This window comes from Scyliorhinus canicula, chromosome 3, assembly GCF_902713615.1.
Source record: "Scyliorhinus canicula chromosome 3, sScyCan1.1, whole genome shotgun sequence".
Classification (NCBI taxonomy): domain Eukaryota; kingdom Metazoa; phylum Chordata; class Chondrichthyes; order Carcharhiniformes; family Scyliorhinidae; genus Scyliorhinus; species Scyliorhinus canicula.
This window is the reverse complement of record NC_052148.1, coordinates 218881235-218900828: the sequence shown is the minus strand read 5'-3', so window position 1 is coordinate 218900828 and position 19594 is coordinate 218881235. Positions and strand designations below refer to the sequence as shown.

At 46.9% G+C, this 19594-nt stretch overlaps 1 protein-coding gene across 2 annotated transcripts in view; it reads right to left on the bottom strand.

The window, feature by feature from the left end:
- alpk1 (alpha-kinase 1) overlaps window positions 1-19594 on the bottom strand; it is a 210346-nt gene that overhangs the window by 190002 nt on the left and 750 nt on the right. The gene's annotated exons all lie outside the window — the stretch shown is intronic.

Below are 19594 nucleotides of genomic sequence, written 5' to 3'. Positions count from 1 at the left end.
CCAATTTCAGGACAGAATCATGTGAACATGGTTTGCGGGGCTCCTCCCACAGTGTTCACACACATCCTCCATCCCTTTAAAGAGTGGGCTCATCCTCGCCCTCGTGAGGTGCGCTCCATACACCACCTTCAACTGTATCAGCCTCAACCTCATGCACAAGGTTGAGGTATTCACCCTTCGGAGCATCTCACACCATAACCCATCCTCCATGCCCTCCCCCAACTCTTCCTCCCACTTCGCTTTAAACCCCTCCCCCAGAATCAGAACGTTTATTTTAATATATCATATCTCTATTAGTTAGTGGACTCACTGTTGGATCCTTTCCTCACAGTTTTATAAATTAAAAAAGGTGTTTGGTGTTCTTTTCTGGTATCCTAACAAATGTTGGAGTTTGGTCCAGGACCTTAACAGTATACAGAATCATAGTCACCCTAGTAATAGGACTGGTCCCAAAATTATCCTGTCCTCTCATTACAGGACAACCAGATATAAAACATCCTCCTAAAATCTCAACCTGGCTTGTGGATGCATGCACAGACCAAGCCAACAGATTAAAATAAGTTCAGACCCAACTTGATCAAACATGCCAAGAAGAGGAGAAAAATACCTCTTGGAGCAACTCATCCCTCATCTACAAAGTCACCCAAACCAATGTGGCATGGTAGATATTAAGTTTCACTCACCTGATGCAAGCTGGCACAAACCCAAAAGACATTGGCTTATTCAGACCACAAAGGGAAATTTGAACTTCTTAAATCTATTAAAAAATTTGAAGAACGAGGTGCACTAATTAAATGCATTCTAGAACTAATTCATCATTGTTTATTGTTGCCAAACAAACGGGAGGTGGATATTAGTGGTCGATTATACGGCCTTAAATAAAGTCATAGCCTTGCACCCTGCACAACACCAAAATGCTGCAGTCCTCTCTTGAATCAAGAGGGAAAGATATAAATCCTGTACTTTATAGAATGCTTTTGAGAGTTTGTTGAAGCAGCATGGGGCGGCACGGTAGCACAGTGGTTAGCACCGTTGCTTCACAAAGCCAGGTACCCGGGTTCGATTCCCAGCTTAGGTCACTGTCTCAGCAGAGTCTGCACATTCTCCCCGTGTCTGCGTGGGTTGCCTCCGGGTGCTCCGGTTTCCTCCCACAAGTTGTGAAAGAAGAAGTGCTTGTTAGGTGAATTGGACATTCTGAATTCTCCCTCAGTGTCCCGAACAGATGCCGTAATGTGGCGGCTAGGGGATTTTCCGAGTAACTTCATTGCAGTGTTACTGTCACTTGTCTCACTCTCTGACCCGAGATGCCTTTGGCAGCTGTCCTGTTGAGGGCCTGGATCTAGATAGGCCTGACACACTTCCATGTACTATTGATGACAATGTGCCACCTTGTTCTGCCCGCTGCCCATCAGATGCGGCAGTTACTAGTGGGGGGGCATGGAGTTGGCAACACGGAGGTGTTCCAGCACCTCCATGTAGGAGGCATTGGCATGGCCCCTTCACTTAGAACATAGAACACTACAGCGCAGTACGGGCCCTTCGGCCCTCGATGTTGCGCCGACCTGTGAAACCATCTGAAGCCTATCTGACCTACACTATTCCATATTCATCCGTATGTCTATCCAGTGACCACTTAAATACCCTTAAAGTTGGCGAGTCTACTACTATTGCAGGCAGGGCGTTCCACACCCCTACTACTCTCTGAGTAAAGAAACTGCCTCTGACATCTGTCCTATATCTACCACCCCTCAATTTAAAGCTATGTCCCCTCGTGTTGGTCATCACCATCCGAGGAAAAAGACTCTCACTGTCCACCCTATCTAACCCTCTGACTATCTTATATGTCTCTATTAAGTCACCTCTCAGCCTTCTCCTCTCTAACGAAAACAACCTCAATTCCCTGAGCCTTTCCTCGTAAGACCTTCCCTCCATACCAGGCAACATCCTAGTAAATCTCCTCTGAACCCTTTCCAAAGCTTCCACATCCTTCCTATAATGTGGTGACCAGAACTGCACGCAGTACTCCAGGTGTGGCCGCACCAGAGTTATGTACAGCTGCAGCATGACCTTGTGGTTCCGAAACTCAATCCCCCTGCTTATAAAGGCTAGCACACCATATGCCTTCTTAACAGCCCTATTAACCTGGGTGGCAACTTTCAGGGATTTATGTACCTGGATGCCGAGATCTCTCTGTTCATCTACACTACCAAGAATCTTGCCATTAGCCCAGTACTCTGCATTCCTGTTACTCCTTCCAAAGTGAACCACCTCACACTTTTCCGCATTAAACTCCATCTGCCACCTCTCAGCCCAGCTCTGCAGCTTATCTATGTCCCTCTGTATCCTATAACATCCTTCAGCACTATCCACAACTCCACCGACCTTCGTGTTATCTGCAAATTTACTAACCCATCCTTCTACACCCTCTTCCAGGTCATTTATAAAAATGACAAACAGCAGTGGCCCCAAAACAGATCCTTGCGGTACACCACTAGTAACTGAACTCCAGGATGAACATTTGCCATCAACCACCACCCTCTGTCTTCTTTCAGCTAGCCAATTACTGATCCAAACCGCTAAATCACCTTCAATTCCATACTTCCTTATTTTCTGCAATAGCCTACCGTGGGGAACCTTATCAAACGCCTTACTGAAATCCATATACACCACATCAACAGCTTTACCCTGATCCACCTGTTTGGTCACCTTCTCAAAAAACTCAATAAGGTTTGTGAGACATGACCTACCCTTCACAAAACCGTGTTGAGTATCGCTAATCAACTTGTTCTTTTCAAGATGATTATAAACCCTATCTCTTATAACCTTTTCCAACATTTTACCCACAACCGAAGTAAGGCTCACAGGTCTATAATTACCAGGGTTGTCTCTACTCCCCTTCTTGAACAAGGGGACAACATTTGCTATCATCCAGTCTTCCGGCACTATTCCAGTCGACAAAGACGACATAAAGATCAAGGACAAAGGCTCAGCAATCTCCTCCCTGGCTTCCCAGAGAATCCTAGGATAAATCCCATCTGGCCCAGGGGACTTATCTATTTTGACATTTTCTAAAATTGCTAACACCTCCTCCTTTTGAACCTCAATTCCATCTAGCCTGGTCGACTGAACCTGAGTGTTCTCCTCGACAACATTGTCTTTCTCCAGTGTAAACACTGACGAAAAATATCCATTTAATGCTTCCCCTATCTCCTCTGATTCCACACACAACTTTCCACTACTATCCTTGATTGGCCCTAATCTTACTCGAGTCATTCTTTTGTTCCTGATATACCTATAGAAAGCCTTAGGGTTTTCCTTGATCCTATCCGCCAACGATCCTCTCCTCGCTCTTCTTAACTCTCCCTTTAGGTCCTTCCTGGCTAACTTGTAACTCTCAAGTGCCCTAACTGAGCCTTCATGTCTCATCCTAACATAAGCCTTCTTCTTCCTCTTGACAAGTGCTTCAACTTCCTTAGTAAACCACGGCTCCCTTGCTCGACAACTTCCTCCCTGCCTGACAGGTACATACTTATCAAGGACACGCAGTAGCTGTTCCTTGAAAAAGCTCCACATTTCGATTGTACCCATCCCCTGCAGTTTCCTTCCCCATCCTATACCTCCTAAATCTTGCCGAATAGCATCATAATTGCCTTTCCCCCAGCTATAATTCTTGCCTTGCGGTATATACCTATCCCTGCCCATTGCTAAAGTAAACATAACCGAGTTGTGATCACTATCACCAAAGTGCTCACCTACATCTAAATCTAACACCTGGCCGGGTTCATTACCCAGTACCAAATCCAATGTGGCCTCGCCCCTTGTTGGCCTGTCTACATACTGTGTCAGAAAACCCTCCTGCACACACTGCACAAAAACTGACCCATCTATAGTACTCGAACTATAGTATTTCCAGTCAATATTTGGAAAGTTAAAGTCCCCCATAACAACTACCCTGTTACTCTCGCTCCTGTCAAGAATCATCTTTGCAATCCTTTCCTCTACATCTCTGGGACTATTCGGAGGTCTGTAGACAACTCCCAACAGAGTGACCTCTCCTCTACTGTTCCTAACCTCGGCCCATACTGCCTCAGTAGACGAGTCCTCAAGCGTCCTTTCTACCGCCGTAATACTTTCCTTGATTAACAATGCCACACCCCCCCCTCTTTTACCATCTTCTCTGTTCTTACAGAAACATCTAAATCCTGGAACCTGCAACAACCATTCCTGTCCCTGCTCTACCCATGTCTCCGAAATCGCCACAACATCGAGATCCCAGGTACCAACCCATGCTGCAACCTCACCCACCTTATTCCGGATGCTCCTGGCGTTGAAGTAGACACACTTCAAACCAGCGTCCTGCTTGCCGGTGCCCTCTTTCGAACTTTTAACCCTATCCCTGACCTCACTACTCTCAACATCCTGTACACTGGGACTACAATTTAGGTTCCCATCCCCCTGCTGAATTAGTTTAAACCCCCCCGAAGAGCACTAGCAAATCTCCCTCCCAGGATATTGGTACCCCTCTGGTTCAGGTGAAGACCATCCTGTTTGTAGAGGTCCCACCTACCCCAGAATGAGCCCCAATTATCCAGGAAACCAAAACCCTCCCTCCTGCACCATCCCTGTAGCCACGTGTTCAACTCCTCTCTCTCCTTATTTCTTACTTCGCTAGCACGTGGCACGGGTAACAACCCAGAGATAACAACTCTGTTTGTTCTAGCTCTCAGCTTCCACCCTAGCTCCCTGAATTTCTGTCTCAAATCCCCATCTCTCTTCCTACCTATGTCGTTGGTACCTATGTGGACCACGACTTGGGGCTGCTCCCCCTCCCCCTTAAGGATCCCAAAAACACGATCAGAGACATCACGAACCCTGGCACCTGGGAGGCAACACACCAACCGTGAGTCTCTTTCGTTCCCACAGAACCTCCTGTCTGTTCCTCTAACTATGGAGTCCCCAATGACAAGTGCTCTGTTCCTCTTCTCCCTTCCCTTCTGAGCAACAGGGACAGACTCTGTGCCAGAGACCTGCGCCCTATTGCTTACCCCTGGTAAGTCGTCACCCTCAACAGTATCCAAAACGGTATACTTGTTATAGAGGGGAACGGCCACAGGGGATCCCTGCACTGCCTGCCGGTTCCCTCTGCCTCCCCTGACGGTAACCCATCTACTTTCTTCTTTTACCTGAGGTGTGACTACCTCCCTATAACTCCTCTCAATAACCTCCTCCGCCTCCCGAATGATCCGAAGTTCATCCAGCTCCAGCTCCAGGTCCCTAATGCGGCTCTCGAGGAGCTGGAGTTGGGTGCACTTCCCGCAGATGTAGTCAGAAGGGACACGAGAGGTGACCCTTTCCTCCCACATTCTGCAGGAGGAACATTCAACTGCCCTAGCCTCCATTCCCACTGAACTAACTTCCCAACTACTGAAAAATAAAAAAATAAAAAACTTATTAGTTCAGCAATCCAACGGACAGAGCTTTTTTTTTTGGTTAGAGGAGGAGGATGGGTGGGAGACACTACATAAGTAGTGTTTCGGGTAAAGCTGTCACTCGAGAACAGCCCCTTCACAAACCACCTTCAACTTACGCTGACCGCACTGCACGTATGCAAATCCTCCCGGAACAGCCAATCAGAAGCTCTGCTCTGCTGCCCTCTGCTGGATGCTCACCTTCCGTCGAACTCCTCGGGTCACTGATGCAGGTGCACCTTCAACTTACGCTGACCGCACTGCACGTATGCAAATCTCCCCGGAACAGCCAATCAGAAGCTCTGCTCTGCTGCCCTCTGCCCTCCTTCTCCCGGGGGGGTGGGGGAGGGGGGGGGGCATGATGGCCCCCAGGCTACTGCATGGGATGCAGGTGAGGCTGGAGTGAACTCCAGAGGCTCCATCGTCACATGCCGCTACTAGTCCTCGGGTCGTAAAAGAGGTGGCTAATCAGGTAGCAGATGTGTAGATGTTAATTTTCCAAAATACACTAGATCCTGGAAAGGTTCAACCAGTCTAAAAAGTCGCAAGTGTGACACGTCTATTCATGAAAAAAGATAGGAATAAAACAGGAAACTATAGGCCAGTTAGCTTGACGTCTATCGTGGGGATAGTGTTAGAATCAGTCATTAAAGAGATTATAGCTCGGCACTTAGAAAAATTCAAGGTAATCAAGAACCGTCAGCATGGTTTTGAGAAAGAAAATCATATCTAAACAATTTATTGGAATTTTTTGAAGGAGTAACATGTACTATGATTAATGTTTTTAAAATAAAGATAGATAGTTTTTTGAAAAATAAAGGGATTTAGGGTTATGGTGTTCGGGCCGGAAAGTGGAACTGAGTCCACAAAAGATCAGCCATGATCTCATTGAATGGCGGAGCAGTCTTGAGGGGCTAGATGGCCTATTCCTGCTCCTAGTTCTTATGTTCTTATGGATCCAGGGAGCCTGTAGACACACTGTACTTGGATTTCCAGAAGGCATTTGATAAGGATCCTGCTCTGCACAAGACTGCAGGAAACTACAAAAGGTTGTGAATGTAGCCCAATCCATCACGCAAACCAGCCTCACATCCATTGACTCTGTCTACAATTCCCGCTGCCACAGAAAGTCAGCCAGCATAATTAAGGACCCTGCGCACCCCGGGCATACTCTCTTCCACCTTCTTCCGTCAGATAAAATATACAAAAGTTTGAGTTCACGTACCAACCAACTCAAGAACAGCTTCTTCTCTACTGCCATCAAACTTTTGAATGGATCTACGTCGTATTAAGTTGATCTTTTCTCTACACCTTAGCAATGACTGTAACATTATATTCTGCAGTCTCTCCTTCCTTCCCGATGGACGGTATGTATTATCTGTATAGCATGTAAGAAACAATACTCTTCACTGTATACTAATACATGTGACAATAATAAATCAAATCAAATCAAAACAAAACCTCAAAGGTTATTATGGCAAATATAAGAACATAAGAACTAGGAGCAGGAGTAGGCCATCTGGCCCCTCGAGCCTGCTCCGCCATTCAATTAGATCATGGCTGATCTTTTGTGGACTCAGCTCCACTTTCCGGCCCGAACACCATAACCCTTAATCCCTTTATTCTTCAAAAAACTATCTATCTTTACCTTAAAAACATGTAATGAAGGAGCCTCAACTGCTTCACTGGGCAAGGAATTCCATAGATTCACACCCCTTTGGGTGAAGAAGTTCCTCCTAAACTCAGTCCTAAATCTACTTCCCCTTATTTTGAGGCTATGTCCCCTAGTTCTGCTGTCACCCGCCAGTGGAAACAACCTGCCCGCATCTATCCTATCTATTCCCTTCATAATTTTAAATGTTTCTATAAGATCCCCCCCTCATCCTTCTAAATTCCAACGAGTACAGTCCCAGTCTACTCAACCTCTCCTCATAATCCAACCCCTTCAGCACTGGGATTAACCTAGTGAATCTCCTCTGCACACCCTCCAGCGCCAGTACGTCCTTTCTCAAGTAAGGAGACCAAAACTGAACACAATACTCCAGGTGTGGCCGCACTAACACCTTATACAATTGCAACATAACTTCCCTAGTCTTAAACTCCATCCCTTTAGCAATGAAGGACAAAATTCTATTTGCCTTCTTGATCACCTGTTGCACTTGTAAACCAACCTTCTGTGACTCATGCACTAGCACACCCAAGTCTCTCTGAACAGCGGCATGCTTTAATATTTTATTGTTTAAATAATAATCTCATGGTGTAGGGGTAACATATTAGCATGGATAGAAGATTGGCTGGCTGGCAGAAAACAAAGAGTATGCATAAATGGGCCTTTGATTGTGTTGGAACCAACAATTCTACAGACACATGCTTGTAGGATTAGAATAGAGGTTTCAATATACTTACAACAGAGCCAGCCTGTTAGCCGTTAAACTTTCGGTGAACTGGCCGGCTGACCCTGTGGCACTGATCTTTATACAGCAGTTCCCGGGGGAGGAGTCCTGGGCGGAGCCAAGGGAGAAGCCCAGTACAACTCTCGAGCATTCCCAGAGCTACTCCCCCTGGTGGTCAGGTAGTGCAACTGCACTTACAATATAGACATGTGTATATACAGATTATAATCCCGTGTGAAACACATTCACCACATTCACCCCCTGTGAAAAAAATTGAGTCCAACGGGGGTGGTGGCTCACAGAGTTAGTCTGTCCGATGGACGAATTGTTCTTTTCGATCTGCGGAGCACCGGGGTTGCAGCCTCTTGCGGTGGCTGGGTGGGTGTTCAGAGCTGGGGTACGATGGCAGACGCCGGGGCGGGTCTCGTCCGAACTTTATACACCTCTGGCTCGACCGGAGACTGGGGGCGCTGGGGGCGGGCTGGTTCTGGCGCGTGGAACCGGTGGGGTAAGCTTGCGGAATCGGGGATGCGAGGGGGCGGCAGCATAGGGAACGGGGTAAGGGATTCCTCAGTGGGGGTAGGGGGGTGCTGGATCCTGCGGGCGCCAGGTCCCGAAGGGATACTGTGTCCTGGCGACCGTCCGGGAACTCCACAAATGCGTACTGGGGGTTGGAATGGAGGAGGTGCACCTTTTCAACAAGGGGGTCAGTTTTGTGCCCCCTGACGTGCTTCCTCAGGAGGACCGGGCCTGGTGTCCTCAGCCACGCCGGAAGTGAGACTCCCGTGGTAGTGCCCCTAGAAAAAATGAAGAGTCGCTCGTGAGGGGTTTAATTTGTAGCTGTACAGAGGAGGGATCTGATAGCGTGGAGCGCATCTGGGAGGACTTCTTGCCATTGGGAGACTTGGAGTTTTCTAGACCGGAGGGTCAGTAGGACGGTCTTCCAGACCGTCGCGTTCTCCCTCTCCACCTGTCCTTTCCCCCTGGGGTTGTAGCTGGTAGTCCTGCTCGAGGCGATGCCCTTGTCGAGCAAGTAGTGACGTAGCTCGTCGCTCATAAAGGACGAACCCCAGTCGCTGTGCACGTAGCTGGGGAAACTGAACAGGGTGAAGACACTATGCAGGGCCGTAATGACTGTGTGGGAGGTCATATCAGGGCATGGAATGGCAAAAGGGAATCGGGAGAACTCGTCGATGATGTTGAGGAAATAAATGTTCTTGTTAGTGGAGGGGAGTGGCCCTTTGAAATCGATCGCAAGGCGTTCAAAGGGCCTAGAAGCCTTGACCAGGTGGGCCCTGTCTGGTCTATAGAAGTGCGGTTTGCACTCCGTACAGATCGGGCAGTCCCTGGTGACCGCTTTTACCTCCTCGTTGGAGAAAGGCAGGTTTCGGGCTCTGATGTAGTGGGCGAGCTGGGTGACCCCTGGATGGCAGAGGTCCATGTGGATGGCTTTCAGACGGCTGATCTGAGCGCTGGCGCATGTCCCGCGGGGCATCCGAGGGCTCGTTGTGCTTCCCTGGTCGATATTTAATATCGTAACTATAGGTGGAGAGTTCGATCCTCCACCGAAGGATTATATCATTTTTTATTTTGCCCCTTTGTGAGTTGTCAAACATAAAGGCAACCTATCGTTGGTCGGTGATGAGAGTGAACCTCCTACCTGCGAGGTAGTGCCTCCAGTGGCGAACAGCCTCCACGATGGCTTGTGCTTCCTTCTCGACTGAGGAGTGTCGGAGTTCTGAATCGGATAGGGTACGGGAGAAAAATGCAACGGGCCTCCCTGCCTGATTTAAAGTGGCTGCTAGAGCTACCTCTGAGGCGTCGCTTTCAACCTGAAAGGGAGTGGATTCATCCACCGCCCACATGGCTGCTTTGGCGATGTCCTCCTTGATGCAGCTGAAGGCCTGGCGCGCCTCAGATGACGGGGGAAATCGTGTGGCCTTAAAGAGTGGCCGGGCTTTGTCCGCATATTGAGGGACCCACTGGGCGTAGTATGAAAAGAACCCCAAGCACCGTTTGAGGGCCTTGGGGCAATGAGGGAGGGGGAGTTCTAAGAGGGGGCGCATGCGGTCCGGGTCTGGGCCCAGGACTCCGTTCTCCACGACGTAGCCGAGGATGGCCAGTCTGTTCATGCGGAAAACGCATTTCTCCTAGTTATAAGGGAGATTTAAATTCTGTGCCGTTTGGAGAAAACGGTGGAGGTTGGCGTCGTGGTCCTGCTGGTCATAGCCGCAGATGGTAACATTGTCCAGATACGGAAACGTGGCCCGCAGCCCGTACTGGTCTACCATTCGGTCCATTGCTCGTTGGAACACCAAAACCCCGTTAGTGACGCCGAAAGGGACCCGGAGGAAATGGAAGAGGCGGCCATCGGCCTCGAATGCCGTGTAGTGGCGGTCCTCCGGGCGGATTGGGAGCTGGTGGTCTGCAGACTTCAGATCCACCGTGGAAAATAGCCGATATCGGGCGATCTGATTAACCATGTCTGCAATTCTGGGCAGGGGATACGCGTCTAGGAGCGTAAAGCGATTTATGGTCTGGCTATAGTCGACGACCATGCAAAATCTTTCCCCGGTCTTAACGACCACCACCTGAGCTCTCCAGGGACTATTACTGGCCTCTATGATCCCCCCCGATCGGATAAAGACCCTATCCTGTAGGCTGTATCGCCTGCTGCGAGTAGCTACTGGCTTGCAATCTGGAGTGAGATTGGCGAAGAGAGGAGGGGGGGGAGATGCGCAGCGTGGCTAGGCTGCAGATAGTGAGTGGGGGCAGGGGCCCGCTGAGGGTGAGGCTCTTGTGGTTGCACTGGAAATCCAGGCCTAATAAGAGTGGCGCGCAGAGGTCAGGCAGGACATAAAGTTTAAATTTAGAATAACTAGCGCCTCGAATTGTGAGCCTAGCGACGGTGCGTCCTTGGATTTGGACTGAGTGGGAGCCCGAAGTGAGGGCGATAGTTTGGCTCACAGGAAAAATAGAAAGCGAACAGCATCTTACCAGCTCTGGATGTATAAAGCTCTCGGTGCTCCCGGAGTCAAAGAGGCATGGCGTGCTCTACCCATTGATCTGATCCTCTGCCATCGAACTTCGTAGGTGCTTGGGGCGGGATTGATCTAGGGTGACCACGTTGAGTTGCGGGCCACGTGGTGAGTGCCCGGAGAAGTCGTATTCTTCAGATGAGCTTTCTGAGCATGCCGATGCAGATGGGGCCTGTGGATTGCACGTGGTGAGCAGCGAGGAAGAATGCGACCCCCATGAGTCGCACGTGGCCGGCCGCATGGTGGGGGTTTGCCAAGATGGCGGCCCCCATGGATCGCACGTGGCGGGAGGGGGCAGAGTTGGGCTGTAGGCCACAGCATTTCGGGCCCCGCGGGCCCGCTGGTGTTGGGAGCGATTTGTTCTCTCTGCAGAGGAGTTAAAAACTGGGGCCCTTTTCACGCGGCACACTCTGACATAGTGGCCTTTCTTCCCGCAGCTGCTGCAGGTCGCAGATCGGGCTGGGCAGTGCTGCCGCAGGTGCTGGCTTTGGCCACAGAAATGGCAGGCTGGGGCAGCTGAGTAGCTGGCTGGAGCAGCTAAGTAGTTGGCTGGGGCAGCAGAATAACTGGCTTTGGCAGCACGGTAGCTGGGGGGCCGTGCGGCACAGGCCTGGGGGGATTGTTGGTCGGGGGTCCACGATGAGGTTGTGGGGTCCGCGGGAAACAATGTGAGGCTGCGGAAGGAGACTTCCATAGTGGTAGCAGCCTCCACAGTAGCGTCTAAGTCCTGGGCCCTTTTTTCTAGCAGTCTTTGGCGCACATAGTTAGATTTAAGGCCCGCTACGAAAACGTCCCGCACAGCAAGCTCCCTATGTTCAGCCGCGGTAACGGCTTGATAATTACAGTCATTGGAAAGATTGTTCAATTCCCGTACAAACTCAGCAAGCGTTTCTGTAGGCTGCTGACGGCGAGTCGTAAACACGTGGCGTGCATAAATCTCGTTAATGGGCCTAACGTACATTTTGTCCAATATCGCCAGCGCTGCGGTGTAAGAACTGGCCGGATTTAGCTGTGTGGAGATTCTGTGGCTTACACTCGCGTGCAGTAGGCTGAGTTTTTGTTCCTCCGTTGTTCCAGTGATGCTGGCTTCTGCCAGGTAGGCTTTAAAACATCTCAGCCAGTGGGAAAAATTTTCCTTAGCGTCTGCATCCTCTGGGTCGAGTTCTAGGCTTGAGGGCTGCTTCCATGATTTTCTTCGACTGTTTCCTAAGTATATTAAATTGTTGGAACCAACAATTCTACGGACACGTGCTTGTAGGATTAGAATAGCGGTTTTAATATACTTACAACAGAGCCAGCCTGTTAGCCGTTAAACTTTCGGTGAACCTGTGACCCTGTGGCACTGATCTTTATACAGCAGCTCCCGGGGGGAGGAATCCTGGGCGGAGCCAAGGGAGAAGCCCAGTACAACTCTCGAGCATTCCCAGAGCTACTCCCCCTGGTGGTCAGGTAGTGCAACTGCACTTACAATATAGACACATGTATATACAGATTATAATCCCGTGTGAATCACATTCACCACAGACTGATTGGCAATATCTGACAAGTGGAATCCCACAGCGGTCTGTGCTGCAGCCTCAACTTTTCACAATTTATATCAATGACTTAGATGAGAGGAGCAAAGGCATGGTAGCTATTTGTGTAGATGATACAAAGAGAGGTAGGAAGGTATGTTGTGAAGATGAGGTTGCCAACAGATATAGATAGGTTGAGTGATTGGGCAAAGATCAGGCAGATAGAGTAGAATGTGGGAAAATGTAAAGTTGTTCACTTTGGTAGGAAGAATAATTTGGTAGGAAGGGGCTGGTTTAGCACAGGGCTAAATCACTGGCTTTGACAGCAGACAAAGGCAGACCAGCAGCACGGTTCAATTCCCGTACCAGCCTCTCCGAACAGGCACCGGAATGTGGTGACTAGGGGCTTTTCACAGTAACTTCATATATTTCAGATAGTGATCCCCAAGAGCACCTGAAATGCATTGACTCCCATTTTATCAGACTCGTTAGTGCTGGGTATTTAATCAACATTAGAATGGATCAATTAAGGAAGAAGCAGGATTTGTAGGCTTATGAATAACCAGAAAGAATCCTACAGAGAGGAATTAGCCACCATTCAATACCTAGAACTCTAAAAAACCTACAAGCAAGTTTAGACTCCTGAAGTTTGCTAGATCCTGTACACCAATCTTTGCAGAGCTTCCAACATGCTTGTATGCTAGGGTGGGTAGAGCAGTGAAAGGATCATTCATTTTCTCATCAGACAATTATTTAAAATTGCAACAGTTATGCCGGCAAGTACAGAAAGCTGCAGACCTGAAACAGACTCACAAGTTCCCTTAATGTTCACATCAGGACATCACCTTATAGAACAGTACAGCACAGAACAGGCCCTTCGGCCCTCGATGTTGTGCCGAGCCTTGTCCGAAACCAAGATCAAGCTATCCCACTCCCTGTTATTCTGGTGTGCCTATCCAATAACCGCTTGAAAGTTCCTAAAGTGTCAGACTCCACTATCACAGCAATCAGTGCATTCCACACCCTAACCCAGGGGTGGGCAAACTTTTCCGTGCAAGGGCCACATTCAGAAATTCACAATTTTAAAGGGCCGCATAGTATATTAAGTAAAATTATTAATATTTTAAATAGCCAAAATAAAAGGTCTTTAAAGAAAAAAAACACATTTATTTGAAAAACAAAGTAACTCAGTAAGTAACAGAACAATGTCAATGAGAATGATGTATCTGACTGCAGTCATTTACCAGTTTGTTGAAATCAGGTGTCAAGTTGCTTGTGCTGATCCTGAATACTGACAGAAGCACAGCCTAGCCGAGTCAACGATAAAAACGCGCGTAGTGGGGTGGATGAGTGGGGCTGCCTTATTGGTCGGTTTAGTTGGGTGTGTGACCAATAGGAGTCCAGGTTACAAACAATAATAAGGCTTATTGTTTGTAACCTGGACTCCTATTGAGTAAAAAAACCTACCTCGGACATCGCTCCTATATCTCCCACCCTGAACCTTATAATTATGCCCCCTTGTAACATCTACATCCACCTGAGGAAATAGGCTCTGAACGTCCACTCTATCTATCCCCCTCATCATCTTATAAACCTCTATCAAGTCGCCTCTCATCCTCCTCTGCTCCAAAGAGAAAAGCCCTAGCTCCCTCAACTTTTCCTCATAAGATCTATCCTCCAAACCAGGCAGCATCCTGTTAAATCTCCTTTGCACCCTTTCCAATGCTTCCACATCCTTCCTATTGTGAGGTGACCAGAACTGCACACAATACTCCAAATGTGGTCTCGCCAGGGTCATGTACAGTTGCAGCATAACCCCACTGCTCTTAAACTCAAGCCCCCTTTTAATAAACGCTAATGAATGGATTAAAATGGAAAGTTGTTGCTTTTAATATTCCCGTTCAGTTTCATTCATACAGCTTCTCAACTTTGAAAAGAGGTGATTATTACTATGGTTTGTTTTTTTTTTTTAAATTTAGATTACCCAATTATTTTTTCCAATTAAGGGGCAATTTAGCGTGGCCAATCCACCTACTCTGCACATTTTTGGGTTGTGGGGGCGAAACCCACGCAGACACGGGGAGAATGTGCAAACTCCACACAGACAGTGACCCAGGGCCGGGATTCGAACCTGGATTATTACTATGGTAATCCAATGTCTCATTAAGGCAACTAGCTTTCAAGGAGGACACCTCATTACAACCTACTGAAATACCTGACATAAGGTCAGTACTGAGGATGATCTGTGATGAAAAGAAAGAGCCACCGTAGTGCCAGAACAACAAAAAAAATCTGCAAATTTACTTCCTTGCATTAATGGCCAAGCATGCTTAAAACATATAAAACATTCATAGATGATTCTGATTCGTGCAATTTAACTAATAAGTCACCCCATATTAAGTCACCAGCACTGGCTTTGGTAAGGCCAAATGAATCAATGCAAAAATTATTTATTGATTCCAGTGGGTTATTTTCCCCATCATTGGGATATTTAAATATTTGATGTTTGCATTATTACTATACCGGACCAGGCCCCAATGTTTGCTGGGATACTGGACAGAAACACCAATATTTTGTATTTTTTAAAGCTGTGAGGGAAGGATATTTCACTCCTGAATCTTTAACCGGGTATTTTTTTCAAACTTCCTTTCTTGAATCTCTCCCCTGCCAAGGTTAATTATTTTTGTATTTTTGTCTCCCTTATCTTCTGATTTTATGTATTTCATCTGTTATTTTTTGTTTAAATCTGGTTGCTAACAGAACAGCAGCTTTTGCCAAAAAAGTTTGAGTACCCAATTCTTTTTTTTCCAATTAAGGGGCAATTTAGCGTGGTCAATTCAGCTAGCCTGTGCATCTTTGAGTTGTGGGGGTGGGACCCATGCAAACACATGGAGAATGTGCAAACTCCACATGGACAGTGACCCAGGGCTGGGATCGAACCCAGGTCCTCTGCGCCGTGAGGCAGCACAAATGCTGTGTGAAGTTAAACAGTAGTTTGGCACAGACAAGAATCTGCAGGCTGTTTCCTGAAGGATCTTTCTCAAAGTAGTTTTTCCAAGACATTTCTATACAGAAAGTATTCCTGTATTTGCTAACTGTATGTAAGCGTGGAGTGCAATTTGATCTATGTAGACAACTTAAATACCATTGCACTTTTTGTCATGGCTAGTTGAAATGTCTGTAATGTACTTTTGATTATACTGAAGCACCTCAGAGTGCACCATGATCAATGCAGAAAGCTTGAATACCATTGCACTTTCCATGATGTCCATTTTTAAATGTTTGTAACATTCTTTCAGATATTTTACAAATAAAGTATTTTTGCAAAAAATATTATTGATGAAAGAACTGTAAAAACATTAGTTAATCAGCTAACAATCTCTTAAAACTGCCGTTGTGGTTGGCATGGTAGCGCAGTGGCTAGCACTGCTGCCTCACGGTACCAAGGACCCGGTTTCGATCCTGGCCCCAGGTCACTGTCCGTGTGGAGTTTGCACATTCTCCCCGTGTCTGGTGGGTCTCATCCCCACAACCCAACTATGTGCAGGCTAGGTGGATTGGCCATGCTAAATTGCCCCTTAATTGGAATTTTTTTTTAAAAAACAGTCTCCGTAAAACATTTTCGAAAGGATGTCCAGAGGGATACAAAAATGGAGGAATAGTACCAGGTGCAGTTGTACACTGCCTTCCAGGACTCAGCTTGGAAATTGGAAGCGGGAGTCACTCCTGACTTGCGTCTTGTAGATGGCAGACATGTTTGGGGAGTCAGGAGATGAGTTTCTCGCTGCAGAATTCCCATCCTCTAACCTGTCATCAGATGATCTGGAAATACAAGGTCGAATCCTACCATGGCAGTTTGTGAAACAGAATTTGGTTCATTAAATAAATCTGAATAAAAAGCTTGTATCAGAAATAGTGTCAATAAAGTGGTGTAATTGTTGTTAAAACCAACTAATTCACCAATATTCTTCAGGGAAGTATGTTGTGTATTCAGTGTTTTTAGTGTTTCCTCACTAGCAGCATTGCAGTGGAACAGGGGCACTTTTAAGAGACCAATTACATGACACCATTAGTTGTTTGTGCAGGCAAATGGGCAGTGTAACATAGCAGCCTGTAGCGTTAACATTTTCTTTAAAAAAAATTTTTTTTAAATTTTAGAGTACCAAACTATTTTGTTTCCAATTAGATGCAATTTAGCGTGGCCAATCCACCTAACCTGCACATCTTTGGGTTGTGGGACGAAACCCACGCAGACATGGGGAGAATGTGCAAACTCCACATGGACAGTGACCCAGGGCCGGGATTTGAACCCGGGTCCTCAGCGCCGCAGTCCCAGTGCCAACCACTGCACCACATGCCGCCCCACATTAACATTTTCTTAATAAAGCTCTTAATAAAGAATATCTTCGCAACCTAGATAATTAGCTTTATTGTCACAGGTAGGCTTACATTAACACAAAAATAAAGTTACTGTGAAAAGCCCTAGTCGCCACATTCCGGCGTCTGTTCGTGTACACAGAGGGAGAATTCAGAATGTCCAAATTACTGAACAGCATATCTTTCGAGACTTGTGGGAGGAAACCAGAGCACCCGGAGGAAACCCATACAGACACAGAGAGAACGGGCAGACTCCACACAATGACCCAAGCTGGAAATCAAACCTGAGACCCTGGCATTGTGTAGCAACAGTGCTACCCACTGTGCTACAGTGCTGCCCTGCCACACTCCAGAAATTAGAAGATTATGGACTATCAGTCTGAAAAGTCAAATGCAAATTTTTCCAATCTTCAATCGAATGTCTGGTCCATGTCATCGATGCCAAGGGACTGCATAAGTCACCTTTGAAAGTCAAAGCCAGTACCAAGGCACCCGCACCTCAGAATGTGAACCAACTACGATCTTTCTTAGGCTTACTCCATTATTACGAAAGGTTTGTCCTTAATCTAGCTACTATTCTAAACTCCTTACACAATTTACTGTGCAAACTAAAAAGTAGAAATGGCTGGATCAATGTGAGAGCATTTGTGCAAGCCAAGGAGGTGCTATTCAAGTCACAAGCATCCAGAACCTTGAACAAAGCCGAAATCAATGAAAAAGCGAGAATGTGTTTGTCTTGGACAAAGGTATGGAACCTGCCGCCATTATTCCCATTACACCTGTGGGAAAGGTCAGAAGACGCCTGGCATTGGGTACATGTTGATTATATTGGACCGTTTGATGTTTCTCATTCTAAATAGCCTGAACTTGACATCATGAAATCAACGTTAGCAGAGAAAACAATTGAGTGACTGAGTGAAATCTTCAGCAGATTCGGTTATCCTGGACAACTCATGAGTGATAATGGGCCGCAGTTCATTTTGCAAGAGTTTATATACCACTTGAAGAAGAAGTGAATTCAACACATCTGGTGCACTCCTTATCATCCTAGCACAAATGGGCTGGCAGAACGTTTTGTGCAGACTATGAAACATTTATTGAAGGTAACTAGAGAACAAGGTTCATTTTTTAAATGTTTGAGCTAATTCCTGCTCACGTGCAGGAATACTGAACACTCAACAACCCAAGTTACTCTAGCATTGTTAATGGTTAGACATCAACTATGCTAAGCATTTAATTTGCTAAACTCACCCAAGGAAAAGGAAGTTGTCGAAGGAGCAGAATCAGGTCATATGGCGGGAGAACAAGGTGAAACATTGTGTTTTTTGCCAGGGTCAATAAGCCCTGCCTAGGAACTATACCACGAGTGAAAAGTGGATACCAGCCACAATTTTAGCACAGACATGCGATCTCCTACACTGCGGATCAACAGTTGGCGACAAGGACCAATCTGCCAGAGACAGAACTGACAGGGAGTCCAAATCAAGCTGTCCCAAGCGACAGCCTGCACCTTCCCGAGAACCTGACACTAATTGAACCACTATCCTCAGTTGAGAACCAGACACCGAGTCAATCTCAGAACACTACACCAGTTCCGTTTAAGACGAACAGGGACATCCAAACCAAGTCAAAGATATGAGACGTTGCAGCAAGTACTGAAAAGCAGACACCCGAGGTTCACCGACAACCACACAGAGAATGACAACTTCCGGTGCGACTTGACATGTATGTTGACTGTTGTTATTAATTGTTCATGTTGATAATGTTATACAGTTTATTGTGTTGGGGACCTTTGATGTAAAGGGGGGGGGGGGGGGGGATATATTGTACATTCATAGTGTTTTTAGTATTTCCTCACAAGCAGCCTTGACGTGGAACAGGGGCACTTTAAGAGACTTATCACATGATGTCATTGGTCGTTTGCGCAGGTAAACAGGCAGTGTAACATAACAACCTATACTGTTAACATCTCCTTAATAAAGATCTTGGTTTGTTTAGACCTCTGAGGCCTGCAGATTTAATTTTAAAATCAGCACAAAGGAAACCTGCTATCTTAATTATATATTACTTCAGCTACACAGATGATTGTTAACTGCTCTCTGAAATGGCCCACGTGTATCAAAACAGTATAAAAATATATATAAAAAGAATAAATCGAATGGACATTCCAACATTGATCTAGGTATCGATTCAGACACAACAAAGACTTGCCACGTATCTGCAAATTCCTCTTCACTAACATCTGGGGACTTGTATGAAAATTTAGAGCGCTGCCCCATAGGCCAGTCAAGCAACAGCCTGATGTAGTCAGAGTCATACCTGTCAACTGATGTCCTAGACTCCTCTATCACCACCCCTGAGTATATTCTAACCCACCATCAGACTCCTCAGAGGTGTCACAGTCCACAGTTCACCTGAAGAAGGAGCCGTGCTCCGAAAGCTCGTGTTTGTAACAAACCTGTTGGACTTTAACCTGGTGTTGTAAGACTTCTTACAGTCCAGAGTGAGTGGTGTTGTAAGTCTTCAACACTGACTCCAGACTGATAGGAAAGGTGCAGGAGGAGGGGCTGACACAGAACCATAGAATTCCTGCAGTGCACAAGGAGGCCATTTGGGCCAACAGGTCTGCACAGACTCTTTGAAAGAGCAGCCCACCCAGCACCCTACCACATCCTATCACCACAACCCCACAATTGTACTTGCACACCCCCAGGCACCAAGGGCCAATCTCGCACAGCCAATCCACCCACCCAACGTGCACATTTTCTGACACTAAGAGGCACTTTAGCATGGCTTATTCACCT